The sequence below is a fragment of the Rhinolophus sinicus genome, chromosome 14, assembly GCF_057876585.1.
Source record: "Rhinolophus sinicus isolate RSI-liver-muscle chromosome 14, RSI-T2T, whole genome shotgun sequence".
NCBI lineage: Eukaryota > Metazoa > Chordata > Mammalia > Chiroptera > Rhinolophidae > Rhinolophus > Rhinolophus sinicus.
Window position 1 is genome coordinate 155,052,852 of NC_142514.1, and position 21,226 is coordinate 155,074,077.

General features: G+C 47.0%; 1 protein-coding gene across 10 annotated transcripts in view; it reads left to right on the forward strand.

Annotated features, from left to right (window-relative positions):
- NAV2 (neuron navigator 2) overlaps window positions 1-21,226 on the forward strand; it is a 711,083-nt gene that overhangs the window by 568,951 nt on the left and 120,906 nt on the right. The window lies entirely within an intron of this gene.

The following is a 21,226-nucleotide window of genomic DNA, read 5'->3' on the forward strand; positions in this document are numbered from 1 at the left end:
TGACAGGGGCAGCCCAGACCGCCATTAGTAACTAACAGCCTAGTGATTTATGGGGGAAGAGAGATAAAAGGGGGTATCTTCTCAGGAAACCGGGCTTAGGCCCTGATGTGAATTTCCAAGCTTGCTTTGAGATTTGAATCCCCGCCTCTCCCCAGCATCCTCTGGGGAATGAAAAGGAGAAGGAAACAAAAGTGGGTGCTTTGGGAGAAGAAAGTCATACCTCAGTGCTTCCTGAGTGGTCCCTGAGGGGGCTGCTCACTGTCTGCCTCCCCCCCACCCTTTGTCAACATTCTCCCTGTCCCAAAGCTTCCCAAAGCGGGGGTCTCTTCTGGAGTTGGAAACCGGCAACCCTTCCTTTGGCCTGCCTTCTGTGGAGGCTCCAGGCAAAAGGCAGTAAAATTCCATGTGAAAGTGTTTATTGAGTTGACTGTGTACTAGAGACGGTGCTAACGGCCCTGAGGCCAAGGGAAATGAACAAGACCCAGTCCCTGCGATCCGGATTCCGTGAAGTACAGCTCAGGGAGCAGGGAAGTGTCGATTCGCGTGAGCGCGGTGAGTTACGGAGGCCAGTGGGGGAAGCAGCGAATTCTGTGGGGACAACGAATGAGAAATACAGAGCGTACTGTGAGGTCGGGGCAGTGAGAAGAGTGTGGGCTATTGAGTCCGACCTTGAATCCTGGGCTGGCTCCACCACGCTTAGCTTTTTGTCCTGGAGCAAGCTGTTTAATTGCCGCGTGCAGGGCTCACGGTGTTGTTGTGGGGCTTCAGGGAGATGGCGCCTGGACAGAGCACACGGCAGGTGTCACTACCATGGCATCCACCAGCAGCTGCTGCATCTTCAGACATGTGCACTGGGCCTTGAAAGATAAACAAGGGGACGGGCCGACCAAGGTCAAGAGCAAGGGCACGAGAACATATGAACACAAGGCATGTTTTTATGAGAATATAACATGTCTGGGATGGGTTGTAGATTCAAGACAGGAGCGGGGTGGACTCAGGTCAGAAGTTATTAGAGTCCAGAGCGTGGTGACATGGCTCTGGGTACGGCTGAGGCTGTGGGAACATATGCACAGAGGGGTTACAGATACTTTTCACATTAAACTCAGGCTACCAGGAGGGCCAGTTGGACCGGGGGCGTGAAGGTGCAAGAGAGACAAAGACGGCTCCCAGCTTCCAGCCTGGGCCGAAACTGGCTGGGAACTAGTTGACCTTTGTCTTCAGCTCCCGCCGTGCTTTTCTGGCATTCTCTCTTGCCGGTTGGCACCCACCCAGTGCCCTCAGATTGTCTCAGGTCTCCAGGCCAGCCCCAGACCAGGGCTGGCGGGATGTTGAAGCAGAGTATGTGGCAGCCTATGGAATGTAATTCTGGGGGCTTTAGAAAAACCCCAATCCCACAGCCTCCCAAGTCTTGCCCTGGAAAAGCTTGGGGCCCAGTGGGGGAGATTGCCCTGTGAGTCAACACTTGATTCTAACACAGGTAGGTGGTAATAAATGTGAACACTGAGAGGCAAAATATGGGGGCTCCAAGGGGAATCTGAGAATAGAGCAAGCCCTGTGGGGGTCTTTTATGTTCTCACTTTATCTTCCTGGGAAGCCAGCTTTCCTCATCTGCAAAATGAGAGCAATAATTCCTGGGGTTGCAATGGAAGAGATAACACATGCAAAGTGATGGTCAGTGCCCGGGGCATTGTAGGTCCTTCCAACCCATCCTCCTAATAATGACGAAGTTGCCAAGATTAAATGGGACATAATGCACATCTAGTAGTATCTAGTGCCTGGTACAGGGTAAAAGTACTCAATAGATTCCATTCTCTTCCACCCTTACTCATCCCCAAACCCCAGTGCAACATCTCCTTTGAGTGAGTGGGGTTTGAGATGAGACCATAACTGATACTCATGTGGCAAATATGAACGCCCCTAAACCTCCAGCCGGGATCCGCTGTGCTGGGCTCGAGCCCCCTGCTGTGATGAACCAGGCTCATCAGGCCCTCCTTCCTTTCCTCCCACCGCAGGATGGCCTTGCAGACTTCCTGCCCTTCACGGGACTCTTCATTCATAAGCAACGTCAACAAAACACACAGCGGCATTTGGGCGTCACTCAGATGGGCCCCAAGCGTGCAACAGGGGAAATCCCACCATGGGTTTTCCAGAGAGAGGCTGTGTTTTAGTTATTTCAACTCGACTAACACTCACAAGTGTCTCCTCTGTCGCAGGCCATGCTCTGGGGTGGGACCAACAAGATCTGCTGTTAGGGCTGGACCATTTGGCACTCCTTATGTTGAGAGCTCAGCCTTGATCCTGTTGGTCCTCCTCAGAGTAAACTTGGGACCCATGAACTCACATTTAGCGAGAGGGACTGACACATAAAAGAGAAACATTCCAACTCTGTAGCTGTCGATGGGTGACAGGGAACAGAGGCTAATGTGTATTGCATCCCCTCTGTGCACCTTACATACTTCAGGGTACCTTATGTGCCCCAAACTCGGGTATAGGATATCATTTTCATCTTACTAATAAGGAAAACGAAAACCCAAGAGGGTAATTGTTACTTAATTGTTTTAAGCCCATGGAAGAAATGAAAAAGATGGCCTCGTATTTTATTGTTTCTTTCCCATTGTGAGCTGGAATGTCGGTGTAACTTTGGGCCTTCGTTGCTTTGCTGTAGTTGGATATTCCGTCCTGCATCCTTCAGGACCACCCTCTTTGCTGAAGTGTCCTAGTTGTAGGCTCCTCTTTCTCTGCTCCGTGCTTTGCAAATGTACCTTGAATGGAGAGAACTGAGGCGTCATGAATAGACCCGAAGGGCCCCTGTTCATCCTGTTAAGCTTTTGTATAGTTTTGTTAAGTTTTTGTATAGCTCTCATCTAGAAAACCCAAGCCACGTATATTTGTTTTTCTCTTAAGTATATAGATCATGAAAAAAAAAATACCTTTCCCTGTTATTTTTCAAGGGTCAGCAGCAACAGAGTGGCTCAACAGATTTATGATGGCAAGGTTGGAAAATACCAAGTTCGAGTTGAGGTGAATAAGAAAAGAAACATTTGGATGATGTTGGGAGTATTTTGGCCCTCAGACAGTAAGCTGATGTTGAAAGACTCAAAAAAAAAAAAAAAAAAAAAATAGGCCATATGTGCCTGTACTCAGATCAAGATAAAAAACTTAAGTTTTGTTGGGAACTCATGATGGTTTCATGCTGCTGCCCTGGAGGCATGCTATGATGGAAGAAACCGTATTTATTTATCTTTATTAGTTTCAGGTGTACAAAACAATTAATGATTAGACATTTACCCCCCTCACAAAGTGTAACCCCCCCTCAAGTCTCTGATATCACCCATGGCTATTACAATACCACTGACTATAGTCCCTATGCTGTACTTTATATCCCATGACTACATATTTGTATACGTATATATATTTAAATATAGTTGACATTCAATATTATTTTATATTAGTTTCGGGTGTACAGCACAGTGGTTAGGTATTTACATAATCTATGAAGTGGTCCCCCCAATAAGTCCAGTACCCATCTGACACCCTACATAGTCTTTACACCATTATTGATTGTATTCCCCATACTGTATTTCACAGCCCCGTTATAATGGAAGAAACTTTAGATGTGGCAATAGAAGACCTGACTTCATAGTCCTTGCTTGCCAGCTGTGTGACCTTGGGGAAATTGCTTCCTTTTCTGAGCCCATTTCCCATCTGTTAAATTGTAGCCTAGTTAGACGTGTGGTACAAAAGAAAGGAGACAGTGTTTATAAAGTGTTTGACACATCTAGAATGGTAGTTCCCTTTAGCTTCTCAGAGTTATTGCCTCCATTTGCTTTTCCTAATCTTTCATCCTCCTTAGAATATTCACTAAGATGATCTCATGCTGTATCTTTTTCTTGAGTACAACGACCAACTATCTGCTCGCTGGGTCAGCACTGGTGTGTGTATTAGTCAGGGCTCTCTAGAGGACAATGTTGCAACTCTAATCCAAGGGGGCAGAATTCCTTCTTCCTTGGGTCAATATCAGTCTTTTTTTCTCTTTCTTCCTTCAACTTGTTGGATGAGGCCCACCCACATTAAGGAAGATAATCTGTTTTTCTTAAAGTCTGCTGAATTAAATGTTAATCTCCTCTCAAAAATACTTTTACAGCAACATCTCGATTAGTGTTTGTCTATTATAAATAACTGGTATCATGGCCAAGCCACACTGACGCATAAAATTACCATCACAGTCTGCAAGTAGGCCTTTCAGTGTGATCCGTGGGAATGAGTCATCGGGGGGCAGGAGGCAGCTTACCTGTGGCCCAGAGACAAAGAGCAGCACATTAGCTTGTAGAAACATCTGCGAGGACTCAAGGCTAACGCATCCTGCCTGGGATATGACCACAAATCAAGAGTCTGTGCATGTCTTGGAAGAATCATTGCATCCCTTCCAGAATCCCCAGGGTCCTGATAAGTAATCTCCCTGAGAAATGGAGATTTCATCTTTTCCTCTTAATCCCAAAATAACTGTGGAATGAGACAGATACCCTGGCATGGACACCTGGAGAGGTGATTTTTGAGACCCCATGTGAAATAAGATTCCAAGTCTAAGGAGAGGCTCGTCTGTCTCCGGAGTCTTCCAGCTGTAAATCAAGCCCACATTCCCTTCCTGATCTTACGACAAGTGGGAGACGGGGTCTGTGGTTCTCTCTGCTGCATCGCCCGAGTCCGGGTCCCAGTTCCCAAGCTTTGAGCTTGTAATCGCCCAGGCATCTATTTTGAAATGAGAAATCTCACACACTTGAGCGGTGAAGTTTGAAGGGTGACGTCAACTCAGGTTGTCAGAAACATGGGACAGAATAGATGTGGTGTTCGTCCGCAGAGAAGGGGGACGGCCACGGAGAAGCTGACCCCCAGCGCTGCTAACACAGGTCCTTTTGTCCGTCCTGCAGCAGTGGTACCGTAATCCCTAACCGCTGAGCCGCTTTTGGGGCTCTGTGATGTGCTGGGCATGGCGTTGATCTCTTTACATGCATCATCTCACATAAACTTTGTGTCAGTTCTTTGAGATAGAGGCTGTTTTCCTCCTCTCTTTATAGTCGAGAAGACCAAGGTCAGAGAGGTCGTTACTAGCACAGGTCACACTGCTGAAACCAAGTGTCACCTGGGCTGAACTCAAAGCCTGTGCTGCAAGAACTGTGTGCTATGGCTTTTCACTATAGTTAGACCCCATGCTCTGAACAGATGGAAGGCAAGACCAAAAAGGAAGAGTGGGCCCCCTCTGGACATCGGAAGCCCTGGCTGCCCCCTGTGCCATTTGGGGGAGTGATAGAAAGAGCCGGAAGGTGGTGTTTGGAAGGTGAAGGCCCAGAGGGCTGAGTTGCATAGAAACTTGAAAATACTTGGGGAGTGCTTGTGCAAGGAGCATGGAGGCTGACAGGGGCCGCAGCAAAGGCAGATAACTTTACCTCAAAAGCATTGTGTGTTTCATTTCAATTAAATGTCACAAGTCTTTACTGTAGTATCAGAAACACGTGTGTCAACATTCCCCAGGTGCTTGTGCAGAAAGTAAATGGGTCAAAACTGGTTCCGTGGGTGCTGAAAATGAAAACCAATGAGGTGGGCAGAGGCAGGAAGGTTCCGAACTGGCGCCCGTGTTGCATGGTGATTTACTGAAGCGCCTCACCGCAGTATTGCTTCCTGTTGTTACATCTCATGGAAGAGGGGGCATCTCAGTCCCCTGCGGTTTCCAGCCCCTGTAGATGTGACACCTGAATTTCTCTGAGGAAATTCTACTCTCATGGTCCCCCACCCACTGTGAACCCAAACAAAACACACAATTACAAGCTCAGCGCCACCCGGAGACCTCAGAACCATGCATGGCAAGTTAGAGCTTTATTAATCGAGGGACTTTTGCTTTACTCTATGGGAGTTGTTAATTAAAACCACTCAACCATTGAGTTGGGAGAGAGGGAGGAAGGCGACGACTGAGGACCGCTCACAGACTGGCTTTCCTTACTCCTTCGCAGGACGGTGTAGCTATTGTCGAAGTTGACGGGGAGTTTATGGTTGAATGAACCATTCACCAGAGATGTGTGTGCAGGTTCCCGGGGAAGAGCTTTCGTCTAATGTCCTGTAGCCGGGCCCTCCCGGTACAAAGAACCTGCCTAGCCTCTGACCAAATATGCGTAACTGTTAATAACAACGATCGTTGTAATAATAGGAGCAGCTACGATTTATTGGCATTTCTGAATGCCAGATACTGTAGGCAGCATTTTATATGCAGTATCGCATTTCATCCTCACTTTAATCTATGTGGTCTTCTGCCCAATCTCCTGATGAGGGCATAGGGGCTTGGAGGGCACTAACTTGCCCAAGGTCACGGAGCTGGTGAGCTAGGGAGCCGAGACTCAGAGACAGGCTGACTGCAGAGCACAAGAGCCACTGCGTTTCAGGGTTTTCACGAAAGCTGTGTAAACGTCGAAAATCTAACTCCTTGTCTTCCCCCTGACACCTGTTTCTCCTCCTGTGTTTCCACATCCATTTCTCTTCCACAACCAGAACCTGGAAAGAATCTCAGACTCTTCCAGTCCCTTGTTCCTGCAACACGGCCACGAAGTTTGATGGATGGATTCTGTCTCTTCAAATATTTATTGCCGTGGTTCTCTCTTCACTCACTGATACTCATATTTCTGCCCCAGATGATTGCATTCATCCCTTCATTGCTTTCCTTGCCTCTGATTTCAATGCTCATCCAACAAATCCATCCTATTTTTTGGTCAGAAAAGTCTTTCTAGAGTATAAATCTGATTATATTATCACCTGGCTCCATAATGCAGGTTGGGAAAACTCTGTTTTAGTTTCCATTGCTGATGAACAAATGACTCCAAAATTTAGCTGCTTGAACCCACCCTTTGATCATGCTCAGAGGGTCTCAGCATCAGGAATTGGCACGGAGTACAGTAGAGATGGCTTGTCTCTCTTCTATCGCTCTAGAGCCTCAGCTGCGGGTCCATGTCGTTGCAAAGCTTGTTGGCTCACATGACTGACACTTGGTCTGGGATGAATTAAAGGTTGGGACACCCATGAGCTCTCTATGTGGCTTGGCGTCCCCACACCTGGAGGCCTTAGGAGCGATAGATTTCTTACCTGGGAGTTCAGGGTCCGCAAAGCAAGTGTTACAGTGAGCGAAGTAAAGCTGCATCACCTTTTGTCATCTACACTTAGAAGTCAGTGAGTGCCACTTTCACCATACTGGATTGGTCAAAGCAGTCACATCCCTCCAGATTCAGGAGGAGGGAACGTAGATTCGACCTCTCAATGGAAAGATGTCAAGGTCACCTCTAAGACCATGTGGGATGGGAGATGTTGCTGTGGTCATCTATGGAAAACAGGGCCTGCCATACCCTACCCCTGCGTTGCCAAGCATGACATACAAAGCCCTCCATGTCCCCACATTGGAGTGTAAGCTCCATGGAGGCACAAACTTTATCTGTCTTACTGACCATGTCTGTCTCCTGTGCCCAGCACAGTGCATGGCACATAGTGGACGCCCCTTTTCATTTGGGGAGTTAATGGGTGATCCACTTGCCCGGCCTCATTTCTTGTTATCTCCCTGTCCCCTCACTGCTCACCCCCGCTCCCCTCTTGCATCCTGGTCTTGTCATTCTGGACCACTGACATTTTCCTTGGCATCGTTAACACGCTCTTATACCTCTGTGCTTTGCACACGTCTGTTCTCTGTCTACAAATCCCTCCCCACTCAATTCCCATCCACCTGCCACAGTCCTTTAAGAATCTGCCGTAGTTAGGAAGCCTTCTGTGGCAACCAGCAGACAACAGGCCTCCCTCCTCTGGGTTCCCTAACACCTGGTGGTACCTCCCAGATGGCTCGTCACAGTTCTTTTTGGCTTGGTCTGTTTGTATAACTGTCCCCTAGATCAGGATATCCTTGAGCAGAGGGGTTCTGTCTTTTACTCCTGCGTTTCTAACTTCTTCCTCCAGACATGCTATACGTGCTCAGTAACGGGTGAGGAGTGAAGGAAGCGAGGGAGAAGTAGTACTAGTACTGCTCTACTACTACTTGTAACAGTAATAATGGCAGCCAGTGTTGGCTGAGTACTTTCCACATGGCAGGTACTTTGAGGTATTATCTCATTTAATTCTTAGAGAAACCCTAAGAGGCCTCTGACATGTTTTCATCCCCATTGTACAGGTGGGACAACTAAAGGCGAGAGAACTCCCTTGTCCACGGTCATACAGCCACTACAGGGTGCAGCCGATTTCGGGAAAGCTTGAGGACTCAGCAACTGAGATACAAGCCCATTCCCTTTGGGTGCTGCCACCTGCTGGGTTTTAGGCTCTGAGACCCAAAGATGTTTCTACGTTTTAGAGAGCTCTATAAAGCCTAACCTTCAACTGGACTCATAGAATAATAATGTGAGAAGCAACAGAGTCTGTACTGGTTAGACAAAGTCTGTTTTGTTCTCCGTGCCAGGTTTTAAGGGTTTCTGACTCAGACAGAGGTTTGTTTAAGGAAAGGTATGAAGGAAGAGGGAAGGTTGAAAACCCAAAATGTAACAGCAATGTTTGTAGAAACTAGATCTGCTTGGCGTGGAAAATACTTAGAAGAGCAGTAGGTTCCAGAGGACCAAACTTGAACTGTAGGTGGAAGTTAGACTTAACGTCTTTCATGTCTTAAACACCAACGTGACCATTAATCAGTGTAAGGAAAAATATGCTGACGATTAGACCTGTCAAAAAGTGGGCTCAGCTCTTTTGCAAGGACCTGAGCCTCCTCCTGTTCCTGAAACTAATCAAGCAGATACTGGGGAGCTGTGTGTCCACATGTCGCAGAATGGATTTCTGCATGACGCGAGAGGCTGACACGGGACCTTTTAAAGTTCTTCCCTGTGTAAGATTCAGGGCACCCAGGTTCCCTTGGGCATCTCCAAGGCTCAGTTACCCATGGAGCAGAGCTGGCGTGTTTTCGGAAGAAAGAAGTCTCTTTGACAAGCCAGGTTTCCCCGAGTCATGCCAGCCTGGGGGTGGTAACAGGGTACCCTAGTTGTTCCTTCTGAAAATGTTCTCACCCACGCCCCCTTTTAATAAACACAGACAAAAATTGTGCACACCTCCTCTTGTTGCAGGTTCTGATCTGGAAGACACGGGGGTCTGGAGGCAGAGCAGACTGTGGCTGTTGAGAATCACTGTAAGCTCAGGGTCACACACCAGTCACACTACTAGGGACAGTTAAACTCTAGGTTGTAGAGCTCAGATGATGGGTATTTAAAGTGGAAAAAAAAAGGTATAATATCAAATACGCTCACTCCATGCAGGATCTAGGGAATTCAGCTTTGCCCCAATTGACAGCTGACCTGTCTCCCATTCTTGTGAAAGAGGAAGCATTTAAACAAGTAGAAAAGTGAGAGAAAAAAGTCCAGACCCTGTCCTTTTTTTCTGTGAACACCAGACAGCTGTTATGACTACAGTTCCTGCTGCTCTGATACGTAGAAGGTAATCTGAGTATCCCGTAGGCAGCCAGCTCCAGCTTGATTCTGGAGCTCACTGGCCCGTGTGTCGGCTCCCTCTGAGCCTGACGTCCCGCTGCGGTGCCCCTGCCAGCGCCCGCTCACACTGCCCGACGCTGCTTTCTGTCTGGCCTGTTTGCCTGGGTGCTGGGCCGCTTGGCTTCCGGGTGTCTCATGCCTGAATCACTTCCAGAGCTCCGGTGGCTGCCTGCTACAGGAGCGACGTGCTCATCCACACAATCTGTGCTCCACCTGCTTCTCTTGTGAAAACGCCTGTGGCACCACCCAGGCCCGTACACGCTGACATTCTAGGGGGAAACACAGCTCCTGTCTTTCAAACTGAACTCCCTGCTCTACTGGTTTCACTTTTTCCTCCTTTCTAGCAAATCACAGAGCATGGGGGAGTTTCGCCAGGGGGCAGCAAGACTGCCTTCTGCTCAGGTTCAGGATGCCACCAAGTGCAGAACTGACATTATCCCCTGCACGGTGGCTCTGCTCAAGCCATGCTGTCGCCTGAATGGGACCTATGACTCCTCCTACCGAGCCTTTTCTTACCCGCCCCACTGCCTGGAAGGCCCCCATCTTCCTGGAAGTCTCCCTTTAGGTAACATCGCTTACTATTAACAGTATTTGGTTTTTCTCTAAATAGATTCAAGGTTGTCTCGGGTCTCTTTGGGTTCCCCAAATGCTTAACACATATATTACACCTTTTAAAACGTGATTTAGTTCTAACTTGTTATTTATTGTTTCATTTAGTCCACCAAGAGCATTTATTAGGTACCTAGCTCAAGAGTCCTGGGTACAGTTTTAGGGGCTGGGGATAGCAACCAAAAATATTGATCCTAAAATAATAATAATAATAATAATAATCCTACCTTTGTAGATCTTGTTGGGTGAAAGGCTAGAGCACGAGGAGATAGATAAGCAAGCAGTTGTAATAAAATATAAAATAAGGGAGCCAGACCTCAGTTTTATCATAATAGACAGGTTTTTTTGAACTCAGTAAATTTATTGAACATCAAAGCACATTAAAATGAAAACACATCAATGGCTATTTCCTGGTTATGTTTCCTTGGGCAGATTACTTAAACTCTCAGAGTCTCAGCTCTGCACCTGAAAAATTAATAGACCAAGTAATCTGTGAACATTCCTCCACCCTCAGACCTACTATTCTGTAGTTCCATGTGAGATTAGGTATTATTAGTGTTTTTCTTCAAAACACTAATAATACCTAGTTGCAGCTAAGATGACATTTTAGCAGTCCAACCTTGTCAGTCTGGTGTCCTGAGTGAGAGGTGGGGGAGATGATCTGAAAAGTCATCCTGTGTCAGTACTAACATACGAGCTGAGGCAGGGTATGGTGGAGTGACAGCACCACAGTCAGTGTGGAGAGCAGCATGGTGTTTTAGTCACTGAGGAGCACATCATCTGTTTGCTGGAGTTTGTGCCATGTCAGACCCCATGGGCACTTTTTAGAGTAGGATACGCTTTTACCCGCCTTAGCAGAAAAGGGCATTTTCTGTGGCTCACATGAGAGGGACCCGGGCGTGACTTGGGATATGCCCAGCTGGAGGCTGGGCTAAGTTTTCTCTTTTCCAGTGGCCCTTGGTTTGCATAAAATGCCTTTTCATGTTAGGATTTTGCCCGGTGTTTTAAGAATTTCTACCATGGCCTATTTGACCAGGATGATTCAGTGCAGTTCTTTTGGGGGGTTCAGGTGGGGGTAGGTAGAACCCCAAAGAGGCAGCTGTGAGATACGCCTGTCCTGGCTCAGGACACCAGTGGGCCCCATGTGCTCTCTGAGCCACAGCCTCTTCCCTCCATGTGAGTACATCGTGTGCTACTTTTGTGGACGCACAACACGTTTTTGGATAGTCACTCTTCACGCGGATGAGGGCTGGCGCTTACGTTAGTTCCAACTCTGAATTCTCTGGGAGGGAAGTGATTGGTTCCCACCCTCACAAATTTTAACTCAGTTGTTTTCAAACTTTTTTTTTTCATCTCATACCCCTTTCTGCTTCACATAGACCTCACGCTCTGAGTGGGGGAGGGGAGTGCATGGTGAGGGTAAGAATAGGTGTGACTTTTGAGAATTACTGTATCTTTAAGTAGTTCCCAACCAACCAACATTTGGTCACACTTTCTGTATAGAATATTATTTAAAAAACGCTGGGCCTTTTTTATTTGTTGGTGTAAAATGGTAAATGTATGACATCGAATATGTTTTTTCAACCTCCTGCTCCACCCCAGAGATGAGCCCATGGCCACAGACGCCAGGGTTCCAGGCTCACTGGGGACCGTCTCTGAAGGTGACCCAGGGCATATGAGCATGTGGAAAAGTGAACAGGGCCAGGCATCCTGTGCTGTCAGCTGTAGTGTGTACTGGGTTTAGTGGCAAGTAATGTGAAAGAGCAGACTGTGGTCACCCAATTTTGGCCCAGTCTCTGAGCTTGAGGGCCAAAGTCCTAAATATGTATTTGTATTGAAGCCCATTTAGAATGAATGCCCAGAGTCATGATTTTTTTTTTTTAATGAACATGTTACCTGGTAGAAATTGAGCGTCTAAGACCACACAATGAATTAATTATACATTTTAGATCCTTTGTGTCGGCCCATGTATGTCTGTGTGAATGGTCTGATTTTCTCACCCCAACCCCAGGGGCACCTTCTCACACTTGTCCTTTTTCTATGTGCCACTTGAGGGTTCCTTCCTCTAAGAAGCCCTTCCTGGCCCCTCTCCTTGCTCTGGCCCTTGCTGAACCCCACGCAAACATGGCAGGTCTGATTCTCACATCTCCCGCACGCAGGTCCGTGCCTGCCTCACAGCAGGGTCTGCACAATGATTTACTGAACAGATGACACCACCGCCAACTCGGGACCGTCTCTAGGGCAACAGCCTGCCTGTGGCGCTGGGGCAGTGCTTCCTGTAACCCCTCAGCTGCTTCCAGAAAGCTTTGCTGATGTGGAGGGATGCTCCCAAGGCGTGCTTTATGCCTCGGTTTGCAGAAGGGGCTATCTCCCAGTTAGTCAGTCACCTTCTTACTCCGTCTGTCCTCAGTCCACCTTGACATTTCTTTCAGCTGCAGTCTAGATGGGACAAGGTGAAACTTGCATGAACCTCAACCAAAGCACCAGCTGCCTTCTCCCCAGTTTGGTAGTGACTGGTTCTGACCTGGGGGTGTCTACATGAAACCAGACGAGAAAGAGACACTGGTTGTCTGACTCCCACCCCTGGGGCTCTAGTCATCCCTGAAAGGGAGCACACGATCCTAAACACTGCTGTAAATTTCGCTGACCTAAGATGAAAAGGGAACTTGTGTCATAGAGCACTCTGGGGGTTGGGGAGTCCTGTCAGAAACCACAGGGAGGATGAGGTGCAGCAGTGTCCAGGCGATCGTCAAGTCGTCTCGGGGCTTAAGACGTGCCGGGGAGGAAGGATCGTTCTGACAAAGCACAAGGCTTTTCCAGGGTGAGAGCATCTAATTTTGACGCCCTTGTGGGCCCCCCACATATTGCCTACAGTACTCTGTGTTCAGCATGCCTGGCGCTGCTCACTCGTGTCCCCTCTCAGCCGGGGCTCCCACAGTTGTACTGTTCTGAGCCCTGTAGGCTTGTAAGTCCAAGACCATGAGTTAACTGATATTTTGGAAGAACCGTGGAGCTTTAGCAACTCTTATCAAGCCTTAATCTGAGATGGAGGGGCCATCAGGGATCAGCTACTCTCAACATGCACATTGGCCCTGAATAGAGAGGGCCAAGACTAATTATTATGCGTGAGGATTTGAAATTTAGATGACCATGACACTGCAGTCACATGACAGTGACTAGTGCTTAGGGAAACTGAGGCCAGTCTAGCTCACAGCTCCTCCATCCAGGTCTCCAGATTTTAGCAGCATTTCTGGCGGCTTGATCCTGACTACCTGAAAGAAATTACTTACCTGTCTGTTAAAAATGCAGCTTTGGGAGAAGGGATGGATAGGGGGAGGGTGGCATTTTTAAGGCCATAAAACTCCACCTGTGTGATACTGTGATGGCGGATAACATAGCATTATGCATTTGTCAAAACCCACAGAGCTACACAACACAGCGTGAGCCCTAATATAAACTGTAGGCTTTGGATAATAATAATAACGTATGGATATTATTAATGATATTAGTAATCATTAATGTTAGTTATTAGTATCAAATAATCATTAAATGATAATGTATCAATATTGGTTCATCAGTTTAACAAAATGTATCACACTAATGCAAGATGTTAATAGGGGAAGCTGATAGTAGGGGAAGGGGAACTATACTTTTAGTGCAATTTCTCTGTAAACCTCCAAATGTTCTTTAAGAAAAATAAGATCTATTTTACAACGCAGGGTTTGGGCCTCACTAATGACTTGCTGCCTCTGTAAGCGGGATCCTTGAGATGCGTGGTTTCCTCAGGCTTCCCAACAGACTCAGGTGAATTCTAGAGATTTGCGAGCTCCTAGATAGCAGTCTCCTTTCACCATCTGTTTCATTCCAAGAAAGAGCTTAAAGGGGCTTTGTCCAGAGAGGTGTCTGCCGTGTGTTAGAATGTGTTTCGTCTTTCAGTAGGTGGACAAAAAGCTTCCTGCTAATGCTAGAAATGCTGGCTGCAATCCCACACTGACAGTTGGACCACAAGAAAGAGAATCCAGTCCAGACCAAATTCCAGACACGGTGACTGTCCAGTTTCCAAGGTGTGCAGCCTTTCTTGAGAAGGCTGCCCTGCCAACTCCCATTTTAAACACGCATAGTTAATAGATTATCATGAAATTTTTACATGTGTATTTATTTAAATAGGAGCAAACAATCCACAATTGTTATACTCCCGCGCTCTCTATGTGATTGTGTGTTTTATTAGCAAAATTGTGGCTTTTTTTTTTTTTTTTATTAAAGTGTGGAGTTTATATGTTCATCGGTCCTTAGGGAAGCTAAACCAAAATGCTGTGGAAAGTACTGCTAGATGGAATTTTGTTAAACGTGTGAAAATTCCCGTTGCATTTTGTGAAAGATGCAAGAACCTTGGCAGCATGTTTCATCACCACACAGGAATTTTCCCACTTGCTCAAGCACTCTTCTGCTAGGAGTTTGGTGAGAGCAAGCCCACACCCAAAGCAGTGGTGAGATGGAGTCTGCGTGCTAAAACTCAGGGTGACGTGTGAGTTATAGCGATGCCGTGTATCACGGCTGAGTCAGTTTATAGCAAACACCAGCAAAACTCTTGGTATGTAGAAACTTGCAGAATATGTTGATGGGCCAACTCAGCCAGGATCCACTTCTGCCCTAACTCAGGAGAAGGGACGGTTAACGTGGGGCCTGGGGAGGGGGCGCTGTGCACCAACTCAAACTAGATGCACATTTTGCACATGTATGAGATGGGGTCGGTCCATGGCTTTCACCAGTTTCTCAAAGGGGTCCATAACTTACGATATAGGAATTTCTGCTTTAGATGGTGGTCCCTAAACTGTTTTGGTTGTGTAAAAAAGAGGTTGTTCTATTATATGTTGTATTTGGTCTTTAAATATATATGTGCCACGTTACTGAACTATTTCACAGACTATAAAATCTACATAAAACAAAGGAATTAAGTGGGGCATGAGAAGAAATAAATGGTAATACTAGCCCTTGTGTTATCACCCCTTTGGGTCATCTTATGCTCCCCACGACAGACCAGTGTTTCTCGCTCTTTAATGTGCATTAGAATCACGTGGGGATCGTGTTGAACTGCGGTCGGATTCAGGAGCTGGGATGCTGCCGTTTAAAAGGTTCCCAGGTGAGGCTGAAGCTGCTGGTCCATCGTCCGTATGTTGAGTGACAGGTAGAAAGTGAAGCACATGTTGAGTTTTGTTGCAGTGACCCCAGCAGTGTACCTGTGCAGCAGTTAGCTTTAGGAAATAAAGTCTTGGCACCAGTTCTCCCCAGTGAGGCTCAAAGGGGGCCCCTGAGGCCCTTTGACTCCTCCTTTACTCAGGCCTGCCTTTCCCTGCTGCTGCCACCGTCCCCATGGCCTGCTGGAGCTGAGCGCCTGTCTGGCTAGCTTAGCAACGTCTGTGCAGTGCTCCCCAGAGAGGCATGCCCGCTGACTAGGCCGGCCCCAGTAGTCTCCAGAGCTCCTGAGCCCTCACTTCGGCAGCAGGCTTGACTTCTGGCCACACTAGGATCAGAGAACTCAGCCGGCTTTTCCCAGTCATCTGGTTGCTTCTCAGCCAGGACTCGGTGAGATGGAAGTGCAATGCAGACAGGCCAGGACAGGGGCTGCACTCCCTTGAGCTATGGATGTTCCCGGGTGGTGGCTCATGGCCATTGAAGGAATTTTCCTGCCGTGACATCCACTGGCCATGGTCCTATTCTGTGCTCTGAGCTGAGGGGGCTCATGGTATGGCTGCAAGTGGCTGCTCCAGGCTCGAGCAAAATCAGGGGAGATTCTGCTAGAGCTGAAAATTGAATTCCCACATCTTCCTAAAAAGAGCAGGATACCAGTTTGGGGAAGAGCCAGCGGTCCCAGAGGACAGCGGGAAACAGTGCCGGCAGGTACCCCAACGCTGCATCAAGCAGAAAGGTAGGAAACGATTCTGTTGGCCGGTATCTCTCCTCTGCCTCTGCTGGCAGGGTCCCCAAAGATGTGAGAAGCAAAGAAATATTTCCTGATTATTTGTGTTGTCTAATCCAGATGATTTATAGCTAAAGCCCTGTTATTACCAGGACACCCAACTGAGAAAGACATTCAAACCTTAGACTTTTTCTCTAAAGGCTGCTTTTGGTTTTGTTTCATTGTGTGTCCGTTTGCGATGACCACAATAGAGAGGCAGCCACACCATGTTTTTTGAAAAGAACACACCTTTATCTGATTTTAAAATATTAAAGATATGCTGGGAGGAGGGTGTTAGAATCACTCACTGATCTCTCTCTCTCTCTCTCTCCCTCTCCCTCTCCCTCTCCCTCTCCCTCTCCCTCTCCCTCTCCCTCTCCCTCTCCCTCTCCCTCTCCCTCTCCCTCTCCCTCTCCCTCTCCCTCTCCCTCTCCCTCTCCCTCTCCCTCTCCCTCTCCCTCTCCCTCTCCCTCTCCCTCTCCCTCTCCCTCTCCCTCTCCCTCTCCCTCTCCCTCTCCCTCTCCCTCTCCCTCTCCCTCTCCCTCTCCCTCTCCCTCTCCCTCTCCCTCTCCCTCTCCCTCTCCCTCTCCCTCTCCCTCTCCCTCTCCCTCTCCCTCTCCCTCTCCCTCTCCCTCTCCCTCTCCCTCTCCCTCTCCCTCTCCCTCTCCCTCTCCCTCTCCCTCTCCCTCTCCCTCTCCCTCTCCCTCTCCCTCTCCCTCTCCCTCTCCCTCTCCCTCTCCCTCCCTCTCCCTCTCCCCTTGGCATTTGTGATGGAGGCAGGGTGGGAGTACTGAAGGAAATATGCCATATTTGCCTCAGCTTTAATGCCTAAAAACTTTGAGGACAAAGTAGTTTCCAAGTATTTCTTTAGTAAAATTTTAAGTGTTTGCCTAAATTTTAGCAATGTAATTTTATAAATTGCACTGAAAAATTAAACCCAGTTTTTTCCAATCATCGTTTTTGCATTTCAAAATACTCTTTTTTTTCTTCCCTTAAGTCAAACGTAGCAGCTTCTTTTCTGTCATAAAGATCGGCTTTCTTCAAAGGGTTCAGGCAGCTTTGTTAGACTAGCTCTTGGTTTGTCCTTCTGTGACCTAGAGTGAAGTTTATTCATCTGACTTCTAAGAGTCCCTCAACTAAAGGGATCCTTTTACAGGTTTGTCCAGAAACTCAATTTACATCCTAATAAACTTAGAGAATAAATGTCATGCTGTATTGTAATGGAGTAAAAGGGCACTGTGAATGCGTGTGTTGTTTGGGGGCTTGGATGTTGGTGAAATGTTCAACTTCAAGGGCTTTTCATCAGCCCACATCATTTCTTTTAACCTCACGCAACAAAGTATGTGTTGATACATATGTTCATATATTTATATTGATATTGGCAAGGACTATTTTATATATTTCTTTCATTCCACTTCTCTTTGCAATGTTCACATTTAAACCAAAAGTGTGTCCAGAAGGTATAGACAGGCTGACACGTCTTTGAAGAAAAGTAATCATCTAGACTTGATTTTTCCCCCCCCTATTTGTACTGCCTTTATTTCTTGCATCTGAGGTTTTTCTTGTTGGTGTTTTGTTTTGTTTGGTTTTTAAGTGTCATGCTCCATTAGAAACGTACTGAACTAGATCAGGTCAGGACATATTTCCCTCCCTTCCCGTCTCCTATCACCTCCCCCAGCTCCTGACGAAGATGATTTCTTTCGCGATTAGTGAAGGTCAGTGTGTGTTATGCAGGCCATTCATGTTGAACTGTGAACCTTGGAAATAAGGAGCCACCTTCCCCTTACTCTGAAGGTGATTCACGAAGCCAGTTTCACTTGTTTCACATTGTTTTCTCACGTTTAAAGAAAGAGATCTATTGACTAAATGTTGGACTTAAAATCTAGTGTATTTGTTCTAACAGGTCCTATTGGATTCCAGAGCTTTTGCATAGGCAGTGTCAGTTAATGGGATGCACCTCCTTGGTTGAGAAAGTTCCTGTAATCAGCATGTTGACTTCAGCGGCCTCTTGGCTGGAGGGATGGTGAGGTCTGCCCTCCAAGTCTGGTCGTTCCCCAGTGGTCTGGGATGACTCAGGATTCAGACAAATGTGGTGCATTCTGAAAAAATTGTAGAAGGAAATGTCAATGAAAAGAAACTGGGGTCACCAAAATTGGTGCATTGAATGATGGAGTATTAAAAAGTCGATATTTTCTAAAACAGAAGCCAGAACCTGTTACTCATTTGTGTCGTACCTTCAAAGCTCCCCTGGTTTGCTTGCAAAGGTCTCACCTCCACCTGGCATTCTTGATGCTCCAGCAACGGTGAACTACTTACCCTTCTCTTAACTTACCCTCATCTCTATTTCTCTTTGCTTTTGTACGTGTCATCCATGTGCCTAGATGGATCCTCCTCTTCTGGCTGGCAAACGCCTATGTCCCTTTCAAGGGCCACCTTAAAGAGCGCTCCTCTGTGACACCTCCTCCCGTGTGCTCAGAGCCTGTCATGCATCCATCTGTGATAGTGCTCTTTGTGTAGTAGTAGAGTTACCTGTTCTACGCTTGAGTCCCTTGAACTTTGCCAGGGCAGGGCAGGAACTAGGTCCTTCCATCTCTGTACCTGGCACCAAGACTGGTATTTGTGGCATTGAAAGGGTCACAACACTACGATAAAGTGTTCCCAGCGTGCCAGGCACTGGGCTTTATATGCACAGTCTCATTTAATCCACCACAGCCCTATGAGGTGAATCTGTCGTTTCACCCATCTTGCAGGTGAGGAAACTGAAAGTCAAAGAAATTACACCAAAAGGTGCCAGAGTTGGGCTTGGAACCCACCTACCTGCCCTGTGACCCTGACCCCAGTTTCATTTTCCTCACCTGAAAAATAGGGGTGATAATAATACACTTGATAGGATTGTTTGGAAGCTGAAATATCATGACTTATGTGAAGAGCTCCACACAGTACCCAGCAAGCATCAGTTACCAGTAGTTCCTGTTAATGACGACGTGCACAAGGTCTTTCAGATAGCAAGGGGTGGAGGAGACTGAACCAGGTCTGTCTGACAACAGAGCCATGTTTCTGCCTGATGCTTGGGGGCCACCCCAGAGTGCCTCAGCCTCGAATAAGAAGAAAAACACCCCACAGACACCTTGTCTCTTTAGCAGAGGTTCCTGCTTTCTCCATCCTGGGGCCTCTGAGGGAGCTGTGGAAGGTGAGGCAGAGAGCCCCCTCCACCCATCACTGCAGAACCGGGAGGGTAATGTGGAAATTGTTCAGTCACTTGGCAGCTTAGGCAGGACCCCACCAAACAAACATTAGGATGTTACTAGCACCTCATTAAGCTCCAGTTCGGATTAGTTATTGCCCCAAGGAGAAGGAAAGTGTGGCCCCGGGGCTGGGGTCCCTGGATCAGCTGGTTCCTGTTCTTGTGACCGCAGGCAAGTCCTTTCGTCTCCATCGGTGTGAGCCTTTGAGCCTCCCTAAAGCTCCCGAAGTGGGGTGTGGCCCTAACTCCCTGGCCTCCCTGAGTCTTCAGGAACAAAAGCCTTTTCAACCGCTGGGCAAGGGCTGGTGTTGCAGATGGACACGCGGGGTGACCGCTTCATCTGTGAAGGCTGCTTTCTCCAGGGATCAACTTATTGCAGAGTTAGTTTTAGCATATTCAGTAGCCAATTCCTATACAGATTTGGGTTGAACAGAAAAATGTATATTTTTCACTGGAGCTAGAAGAGTTATTAAAATCACACACACACGGTGTGACAATTAAGTTTGTGAACTCATCCTACAAAAAGTGCTGCATACCTCCTTGCTGAATATCACTACAGTCACCTTCGAAGTCCTCCCCTTGGGAAGCTATGAACTAATGCCAGCACCTAGTTCACCCTTCAGAGCAGTTTTGGAACTCTTTTTCTGGAATGGCCATCAGAGCTGTCATCGTATTACCTTTGATGTCCTGAATATCATCAAAATGTCTTCCTTTCAATATTTCCTTCATCTTTGGGTAAAGAAAGAAGTCATTGGGGGTCAGATCAGGTGAGTAGGGAGGGTGTTCCAGTACAGTTATTTGTTTACTGGCTAAAAACTCCCTCACAGACAGTGCCGTGTGAGCTGGTGCATTGTCGTGATTCAAGAGCCATGAATTATTGGCAAAAAATTCAGGTCGTTTTCATCTAACTTTTTCTCTCAGCCTTTTCAGCACTTCCAAATAGTAAACTTGGTTAACTGTTTGTCCAGTTGGTACAAATTCATAATGAATAATCCCTCGGATATCAAAAAAGATTAGCAACATCGGTGCAAGAAGTTTGCGAACTTGTCAGACCGTGTGTGTGTGTGTGTGTGTGTGTGTGTGTGTGTGTGTGTGTGTTTCTTTCAACAAATCAGACTATTGTAATTGTGGATAATAATTTAGAAATATTTTAAATTAGGTTCTTGAGTATGAGGATGGCTCTAGTGACAACTGTCTCCAGTGCTGTGCTGTCTTCTACTAAGAGAACATGCAACCGAATTTATTTGGAACAATATCATTAAAAAAATATGATTGAATAGATTTTTACAAACCTTTGAGAGAAGAGGTAAATTCTCCTTTTTCCTCTCTCTCTCTCTCTCTCTCTCTCTCTCTCTCTCTCTCTCTCTCTTCCTCTATCTCTCTCACGCGCAAAATCAATTCCTGATCAGATTAGTTGCATTCAACTCCCTGGCTTTTGGGTACATTTGAGAAGGCAGAGCATCCATATTTACCCTTGCCTTTCCCCTCTCTGCCTAAACAAAATCAGAATTCCCAGCGGCAGTTGACAAGCCAACTTAGCACAACCAGTCCCATCTCTCCAGGGTTCTCCTACCCTCATTAGTGGTCATTTTCGACAGAACTGTGGGTGTTGCTGGCCTGGGGCTGTAGCATGTCTCATTATTCCATCTCTGAATGCACCGGGCTCTGCTGTCCAGTGCTCGCAGAAAACCAGGGTGTGTGTGTGTGGCAGGGGCTCAGCTACATGCCCAGGTGCATGTAATTGCCCAACCGTGTGTGTTGTTTCACCAGCAATAAAAATCCAGCAGGGAAGTGAATGCTAAAATTACTTTGTCCTTTGACAAGATCTCCTCGGTTGAAAATTTTTTGTTTATCTCTATGGTTGGGAGGACT